Consider the following 8,834-nt stretch of genomic DNA (forward strand, 5'->3'; position numbering starts at 1 on the left):
GCCAGGTAAATCTAAAACTGTAGTTTTAAGGAGAATAATTGTACTGAATTTTTATTTTAACATTACCATATGGAAATTATAGCGTCTTAGAGCGATCCATTTGTGAAGTAGTTTTCTTAGGCGAAGTGTCAGGATGGCACCAAATTAAAAACTTAATTATGTCATTAGGCAGAGCTTGTGTGTTTGAGTTGTGTTTTAAATATTGTGTTTACCAGAAATGCCATTTTTGTACAAAGTATCCCAAGGCTATTACCTTATTAATGGATGGAATTCAGTTAGGCATCATGCATTTTTCAAAATGTTTATATAATTGTATTATATATTAATACCTCTTACCCTCCCTCTAACAATTCTGTAATTAAACAGTATTTTTTTCTATCCACATATAGTCTGTATTGGGAAATTTCATATTTTGTATTGCATTCTTCCTAACTTTTTTTTTCCTTCCTAGCTTTCTAAAATGGGATTATGCTAACTAACTCTTCTGGTGTAGTACATATTCCACTTTGGAGGATTTTTAATTATAATCCTAGTTTACTAGTTCAAAATAGCAAACAAAAAAAGCTGCTTTTTGTTTTAGAAAACCTGGTTTTAAGTATAAAGAAATTAATAATTATTAATACTAAATTTTAATTTTAAAAGATTTCCATCAATCTTTGTTAGTGTCTTTCTATGGTTGGAACCACGGAGAGAGTCTACCATTTTTTAAAAGAAGATTAACTGGTGAAATGCTAGGCTTTTGAAACAGGTGAAAGAGGATAATCGTTGTTTCATACTTGTTGGACAGTTCGGGGCAGGTTAAAGCTAGAAGCTTGGGGAAAGTAGGATTTGGGGGCAGAGGCAGAGACTTAAATGGTGCAATAAAGAAGCCGTTATCTTGTAGTTGCTGCCGGACACGGTTCAGCTTTAATCTCTGTGTCCTGGCTGGACAGCGTGTGTCAGCTGCTCGGGCCACCAGCACCCGCATGCGGGGTGCAGACGTTGGAAGCAGGCCCCAACCTGTTTGTTTTTCCATTCCAGACTGGCTGCTGATGGCACATGTCTGCAGGGGAGGGGACATGTGACATTGTAGAACCAAACCAAATAAAATTGAAATTGCAGGGAGTAAAAATTGGACTCTACATGTCCATGTGTGCGCTTTATGCAAGTTATTACATCGAATATCTGTCCAAAAAAAGATAGACAAAAAGCAAAACAAAACCACAAAACCTCCAGGCGTAGAGGTGCTGGGGTGGTACCCTGTTAAGGATGCAAAATCAAAATCGCCACTTCGGTGGTGTGCGTCTCTTTTTCTCTTCTCCCACTTTGTAGGTACCTTGCTTGCTTCTGGTGCTGGTTTCTCTGCTCAGAGTGGTGATTTTATGCTTTTTACGTGCGTGGCTTTCAGAGGAAGCTCAGGCTGCTACAAACCTATTGGCAGAAATTGCCGGTAGGGGAACTTGTGCATTTCCTCTGTAGATAGCCCCAGGAACTGCCTCTGGTTTTGCCCAGCATGAGTTGTGGTACCTGAGGGTTTTCCGTCCTGAGCTGGGTGGGGCCCAGCCATCCATAGCCTAGTTTCTGGGGCCAGGCCCTGCCCTTTCACCTGGGGGGTGGCTGGATGTGCAGTTTGGGAAATCACAGGGCCAGGGATGAGGGAAGCCCAGGGGTCTGTTGAACTCTCACCTCCCCAGCATTGATTTCACCCCTTATTAGCTTAAAAATGGCTTTTCACAGTTGGTTTCTTCCAACTAGAACCCTAACAAAGTCCACACAGTGCATTTGATTATCGTACCTCTTAAAGCGTCATAAATCTTTTTTGCCATGTTATTGATTTGTGGAAGAAATTGGGTCACTTGTCGAGTAGAATGTCCCACATTCTGGATTTTTAGTTTACTTTTAAAACTTGTCCCACTAGACCGTGTATTTCGGAAAACCGGAAGTTGGCCTTCAAGCTTCATTAGATTAAGGTTTGGCTTTTTTGGCAGGATTGACTTGGTGTTGGTGTCATCTACTTCATGTTGCATCATCTTGGGAAAATGTGTGGCTGTCTCACTTGCAGGGATACTGAAATTGATCACTGGGGGTCCTGTGGTGACAGCTGGATCCTTTCATTGTGAATTTCCCCACCGACATCTCTCCCAGTGCCATTGGCATCCATTGATAACTGTTGCTTGGATTCATTATTTCACTGGAGGTTAATTCTTCTCTCTTAATGAGTTGGGAGTGAGTGTGAGATGAGATTTAAGCTGGCCAACATGTGAGGGAACACTGTCAGCGTTGATGCAGCTTAGGGGCATCTAAAGAATTATAGAAAAAAGCAAAGATTAGCTTGGTTCTTACAGTCATTGTGAGTACTTCCTATCATTAATGCTAATTACCGTTTGCACAATCTTTTATAAATCTTATTGCGTCAGGTTGATTTTATTGTAAATCTTATTTAATAGCAATAGTAAAGTCTTTGCACTTAGGCTAACTCTGTTGTTTACATAACTTGGGGCCCTGCTCACCGCCTAAGTGAGGAGATTATGAGCTGGGTTTATGAAATACAATTCCACGGGATGGCGCAGACCGTGATGGATGATCCTTTTCAATCATCATTTAAAATTTTCTGACACGTAAGGACATTTATGCTCAGTCTTTTCTTAGAAAAAAGTCAATCACTGGTGAGAGGAGAATGATAAATCTGAAACAGTTTTGTCTTCTGCTAAAATGTGAGAGACAGACCTCTAATGGCAACTTTGGACTTCATTGTGAAGAGTGTTTGGAAAGGCTAGATGATGGCATTGTTTCCAGGAGGAAGTAATTAAGAGTTCCTTTTAAAAGAGCACGGTCATAACAAATGAATTTAGTTTATGTATGCTCCATCACTACCAGGCCACACTGTGAAATACTACATCAGCAGCCTGATTTGGGGACAACCTCGATATTTAAAGTCCCCTGGAATGGAAATACATTGATTCCTTCTACGATAGGCATGTTTCCTTTTGCTGCAGTGTGTTCCTTGTAACCACACTGTGAAAAGGATCATCGTAAAGTAGGTTCTGGGATTCACAACCTCATTGTCTCATAAGTAGGAGTTGTGCTTTTGAACATACACTTGGTATCCAATAAATAATGGCTGTGACCATTAAGTCATAAAAGAAAGATGAAAACTAGGAACCTAAAAGACTTTGAAATTGCAAATGATGGTGTGTCATCAGAGGGAGTTTGAGTTTGGAGAAGCCATAAAAATCAAGAGATCATCTAATCACAACTTCTCATTTTTTGTGAATAAACCGGCACCTAGGTGTGTTAAATAGCTTGCCCGAGACCACACAGCTGATGATGGGTACAGTTGGAACCCAAACTTATCCCAGAATAATGACCATTAATACTTGAGTGTTTCTTATGCACATGCTAAATGCTTTTTACGTGCATCATTATTTTGGTCCTTACAACAGCCCTGTGATGTAGGGCTATAATTGGCTTTATTTTCTGGGGAGGACACTGAGGCATAGGCACAAATCAGTAACCTGCCCAAGATCACACGGACTCAGATGGATTCACTACAGAGAATATGCTCTTGTCCACCCTATGGTACTGCCTTCCGGCTCATTCATTTGTTCCTTTTTATTATTATTATTTTTAAAACTTCATTCTTCCTTATTAAAGAAATGCCTTATTCCTAATGGGCCATAAACATTGCTTTTCAAGGGCCTTTCGTATACTCTTAAGATCTATTTTTCAAAAAGCACACTGGCTCTAATTTAGTTTGTAAATACGGTCAACGGCAAGGGAGGCACTAGCTATAATAAATATTATTTAAACGATTTATAGTTTTGCTTGGCTTGTTAGCAGTTGAAACAGCTTTTGCTGATAGATGGTTCAGGACTCTTAAAAGACGTCCAGGTAGGTTTGAACTCGTAGCTTCTTTCTTTTGATGAATGTCCTCTGCCAACCCAGAGCTTTAAAAGTAATTCCTTTGATCATTCTCAAAAAAAAAAAAAAAAAAAAAATCACCACTTATCCTTCAAATACTTGAAAACATCTCCAGGGAGTTGACTTGATGGGTCTGGAACCATCACTGTCTCGTCTTTCTCCTCCTCTTCCTCAGTGACATCCCAGGCTGTCCTAAAGCTGAGATTTCATAAAGATCAGGTGGACTTTTGGGAGATAGTGTGTGAGGTGGTGGGTGGGGAGGAATGAGGGGAGAAGTCACCCTGTGACCATGGGAGAGGGTGTTCGGTGTTGACATCTGAGTGTCAGCCTGTTTGTCTTAAGATGGTTTGGTAGACTCTCCCTATCCCTGTGTGTGCTGCCCACCGAGACCTCAGGGTGGGCCTTTATTAGTCTCGGCTACCTGTGTTAGGCAAGCACACAGGCAGGGGGAGGGCGGGAGACTCTGGTAATGTCCAGGGACGTGTCCACTTACACCTGGTTTGTACTCCGATCCATTGGTGACTTTAAACAATCCGTGATAAAATAACACAATTGGCTTTGCAGCTATCCATATGTATGCCTGGAGTAGCTTTGTTTGTTTTGTCTGTTTTAAATGCTTCTAAATTACAATTCTTCATGAGCTTCCTATTTCATACTTACAGCTGAAATATGTGATAATTGACTCTACTAAGACTGTCCCCCCCCTCCCCCATTTGTGCTAGAAACAAAACAGCTTGCACGTACCGTCTGGAACATGTTGCATGCATGTGCTTCTTGGTGGACCATAGCACATAGCTGACTAATTTCAAAAACTGCCTATTTATAGCCTCTTCAGAATCATTGTCAGACATTAGGCGCTCTCTCTACTAACATCACGTTGATTAACACGGCTTTGTAAGTGGAGGTAAATTATATTTTACTCATGGATGAGTCATTGGATAGTCTTCTTTAAATACACACCCCACCAGTTCTCTAAAGTGTGTCACCCGAGTAATCGGCCCATGCTGGGGTTTTCAGCAGTCATCATGGGATTGAATGTGGGACAAGACCATAGAAAACACGAAACCCTGTCATTTTACAGATGAAATTGCAGCCCGGGGCTGCTTAGTTCCCGAGAAAACAAAGGCCCTTAGTGTATATCTAGGACTGTCACAATCTCCCCTTGACCTCTGATTGAGCAGTTTCCTTCACTATCGCCCTACCTACCCCATGCACTGGCACCTGCCACCATAAAAGAAGAAAAACAAGAACAGGAAACAGAACTTCCTAGTTACTGAGATGATGGCGATGATTTTATTGCAGAAAAAGAAAAATAATGATGTTTAAAATTGTCATCCTAAAAAAACTGTCTTTTTTTTTTGATATGTAAGAAAGGTTCTTATTCCTACTAACGGAAAGTCTTAAAAACATTAAAAATAGTTATTCATACCATAAACAAAAGCCTTCCACACCTGGAGGGCCAGTTTTATAAGCGGTGGTAGAAAGAACAGAGAGGTGAGTTAGGAAGCTCGTGGGGCTGGAGGCCCAGACTGGAGTTCTGGGGTCTAACTGGAGAGTGGAGGAGGGACCCCGGGGCTCAAAGGTGTGGATGGCTCTTAGTCTGGGCTGCTGCAACGAATGCAACAGACTGCGCGGCTTAAACAGCCGACATGTACTTCTCCTTGCAGTTCCGGAGGCTGGGAAGTCCAAGATTAAGGTGCCGGCGGCTTCCGTGTCTGGCGAGGGCCCACTTGCTAGTTTGCAAAAGGATGCACCTTCTTGCTGTATCCTCACGTGGTAGAGAGAGATCATCTCTCTCATGTCTCTGCTTCTAAGGGCACGAGTCCCATTCATGAGGGCTGCGTCCTTGAGACTTAATCACCTTCCTACAGCCCCGGTTCCAGATACCATCACACTGGGGGTTAGGACCAAAGGGGCATGAGGGAGTGGACCAGGGTCCAGTGTGCCCTCTCGGTGCTGTTTATAATTGTAGGGAGAGTGTTTCTTATTCCCCTTGGGCATGGGCTCTGTGTCCCTCTTGGGAAGACTTGATGTACTTCCTTGAACTTCCGCACCAGCCGTTTTATTTGGATACCGTCATCTTACAGGCGGTTGTCGTGTTTCGAGGCTCCTTTGTGGTGGAACGGAAGGAAAGACGGCGAGTGCTGAGAGCTGTGGGATGAGAAAGCGCAGTTCCCATCTGCAGCGGGACCTGGGACGTGCCCTTCCAGCTTTGGGATTTTCCTGTGGTCACTCGCTTATATACTGCGCTTTTCCATATCTGGTTGGAAGCTCTGCGGAAAGGGACCATGGCATCCTCATCCCTGTGTCCCTGTAGGGTCCTAAGAGAGTAAGCACTTCTTCCCAAGTACTTGCTGCCGTCCTGAGGAACTGATGGGATTCAGATCTCAGGTGCTGCTGTTTCTTTAGGTGGGCTGGGCTGGGTGTCCTAAAGTCCTGCCTTGCTTGGCCGCCTTGGTCAGTCTCCGTTCCAGATTCAGAGTGTGTCAGCATGTGGATCTGCAGGAGTAGCTGGAAATTCCTATTAAAAGACAGAGTTTACTTCTGTGTTCGTATCATTTCAGTTCCACATTTCCTAAGGACTTTCCATGAAACACAGACGATGACAAGAACAAGTCCCTTCAGGGGGAAGCATCGTCTTGTACTTTGCATTGTGTTCCAGGGCCCGGATCCTGAGAGGTGGCCTTGGGACATCCAGCAGAGTGTGCCCGCAATGTTGGAATACGGGAGATTCTTCTAGTGAGTGAACGAAAGACTTGTGGGTTTGTACAGTGGTTTCTTTCCATTCTGCCAGTGTGAACTTTTCCCCTTCCTGCATCGTGGCAGATGTTGGCAAGCAAATGCCCAGGTTGGTTGGGCGGAGCCCTTTCTTTTTCTGTCCCCACCCACCCTATCTTTATGACTTGGGTGGAGCGATGTGTCCGGCCACAACTTCCGTGACCCCGTTTTAAAAAAATAAAACAAGTGGAGAGCCATGCCACGTGCGTGTGATCTCCGGCAGGTGCAAGAATATATTCAGATGTAAAAGGAGGACAGCCCACGGTGAGTGGATAGTTGTGGCCCAGCAAAGTGAGCTCGCATCCTGTTTTCAGAGTTCTGTGGTCTGTGCTGTGCTTCTGCATTTCTTGTCACTTGTCACTAATGAGCAGGAGATACTTCCCCTGCAGTATATTTAGCTCTGGGTTGCATAGATTTCCCTACAGGATCTTGACTCTGGATCTTATATAAGACTCCGACTCTCTTATTAGCCAACTGGAAAATGATACGTCCTCTCCTCTCTTCCTGGGCAACTCCTACCAAATGAAGGATTTTTCTCTCTCCAGTTTCTTTAAACTGAGAAACAGTATGATTCAACAGGCTTTGGAATTAGACTGCTTGGGCCCACCTTCTGGGTCTGCAGTTTACTGGCTTTGTGATCTTAGGCAAGTGAATTACCTGCCTGATTTTCAGTGGTCTTATCAGTAAAACGGGGTTAGTAAGAGTGCCTCCTTCAAAGAGTTTTACAGTAATAAAGTTAGTGCATTAGCAGTGGGCCTGCATGCAGTAAGCACTCAATAAAATGTTAAAAAATGTGGGTGGGGCTATCGAGAACATACCTCGATGATGCTCTGGCACTGTTTTTAGAAGGGCTGTTACCTGTCTCCTAGAGATGTGGTCATGGTTTATTCTGTAATCATGATCAGAGTGAATTGTTTGAGAACCATGTGTGCATTTATGGGGATGGCAAAGAAGGGTGTTTGAAATTGGGAGTGTCTCAGAAAACCTGGATCCCTTTGGTCCCTTTGGTAACCCATGGCGAACAGGGCGATGATGGTAATATTCTTTATGGTTGGAGACAGGATTTTACTCTAACGTACCGTAACGGGGAGTATTAACTATTGTCACCAAGAATGTGTCAACAGCATGGCAAAATTGATACTCTTAACCTTGGGGAACATCCTGCACAGTTTTAAACAATAAGGCCAAATGCCCCAGGTGTGTCCCCGTATGTTAAACGGGCATTGATTTTAACACCACTTCTGGTGCAGTAGTGATGCCAGTCAGAATGAGATGTCCCCTGGGAACTTCCCCATGGCTTGGTGAGGTTGTGGCAGGGATGGCCTTGAACGTCTTTCAGGCCAGTTGATTTACTACGTGCAGTGGCCTGGAACTGAGACCTGCGTCAGCTGTTCCTCAAATCGTGGAAGTGAATTTGAAGCCTGGCTTGCCTGCCACCTCCCTGACCCTCTGGCACCTCCCAGACCCTCTGCCGCAGCCCCACTGGCCTCTTGGCTGTTTTCCCTGAGCAGCCAAACACAGGCTCGCCCAGGGCCTCTGGGCCTCTCCAGACCCTCTCTGGAAAGCTCATACCAGACGTGCTGCAGAGACCTCCCCGGGCCTCCCTCTTGCCCTGCTCTCTTCTTCTTCCTAACACTGCACCAACCCCATCGCAGATACTCATGTGCTCATTTGTGTGTCTCCTGCCTTCCTGCTTCTCTGGCCCTGTCGCTACGACATAAGTTCCACGGCATCAGTGTTTTGTACTTGCCGTATCCAGCAACAGAGACTCGCTTTAGTTCCTGCCGTGGTTTGCTGCAACTTTAATGTCCTTTGCCAGGGTGAGATGCTTCTCATACTTGCCGAAGTGACACAGAGTAAGTCCTTTAGGTTTGAGTCCCTGAGGATAACTGACTGGTCTGTCTTCTCAACTAGCTGGCAGAAGGAAACGGTATCTGGGAAGAACATTCTGCAGAATACATTAAGTTCCGTCTTGGTTAGGATCCTGGGAGGCCAAGTGTGAGAATCCTGTTAGCATTTTCCTTCAGTGCATTAAAATGGATTAGAGGCTAGTGTGTGGAAGGCCAGGCGTAAGCCTGTGCCTTTGGCCTTTAACAGTGCGTTTTAAAATAGAAAACAGCCATGTGTTCAGTGTGCTTTTATTTCTGCGTGAATGA

General features: G+C 44.2%; 1 protein-coding gene across 3 annotated transcripts in view; it reads left to right on the plus strand.

The window, feature by feature from the left end:
- Positions 1–8,834, plus strand: part of FAM107B (family with sequence similarity 107, member B) — a 174,160-nt gene that overhangs the window by 118,755 nt on the left and 46,571 nt on the right. Inside the window, exon 1 of one of the 3 annotated variants that reach the window (XM_012660953.1) lies at positions 6,644–6,662. The exons of the other annotated variants lie outside the window; for them this stretch is intronic. The gene's annotated coding sequence lies outside the window, so the exon portion shown is untranslated. Of the gene's footprint in view, positions 1–6,643; positions 6,663–8,834 lie in introns of those variants that run through there. 3 annotated transcript variants of the gene reach the window in all.

This window comes from Propithecus coquereli, unplaced genomic scaffold (assembly GCF_000956105.1).
Source record: "Propithecus coquereli isolate 6110/MARCELLA unplaced genomic scaffold, Pcoq_1.0 Scaffold69, whole genome shotgun sequence".
Taxonomy (NCBI): Eukaryota; Metazoa; Chordata; class Mammalia; order Primates; family Indriidae; genus Propithecus; species Propithecus coquereli.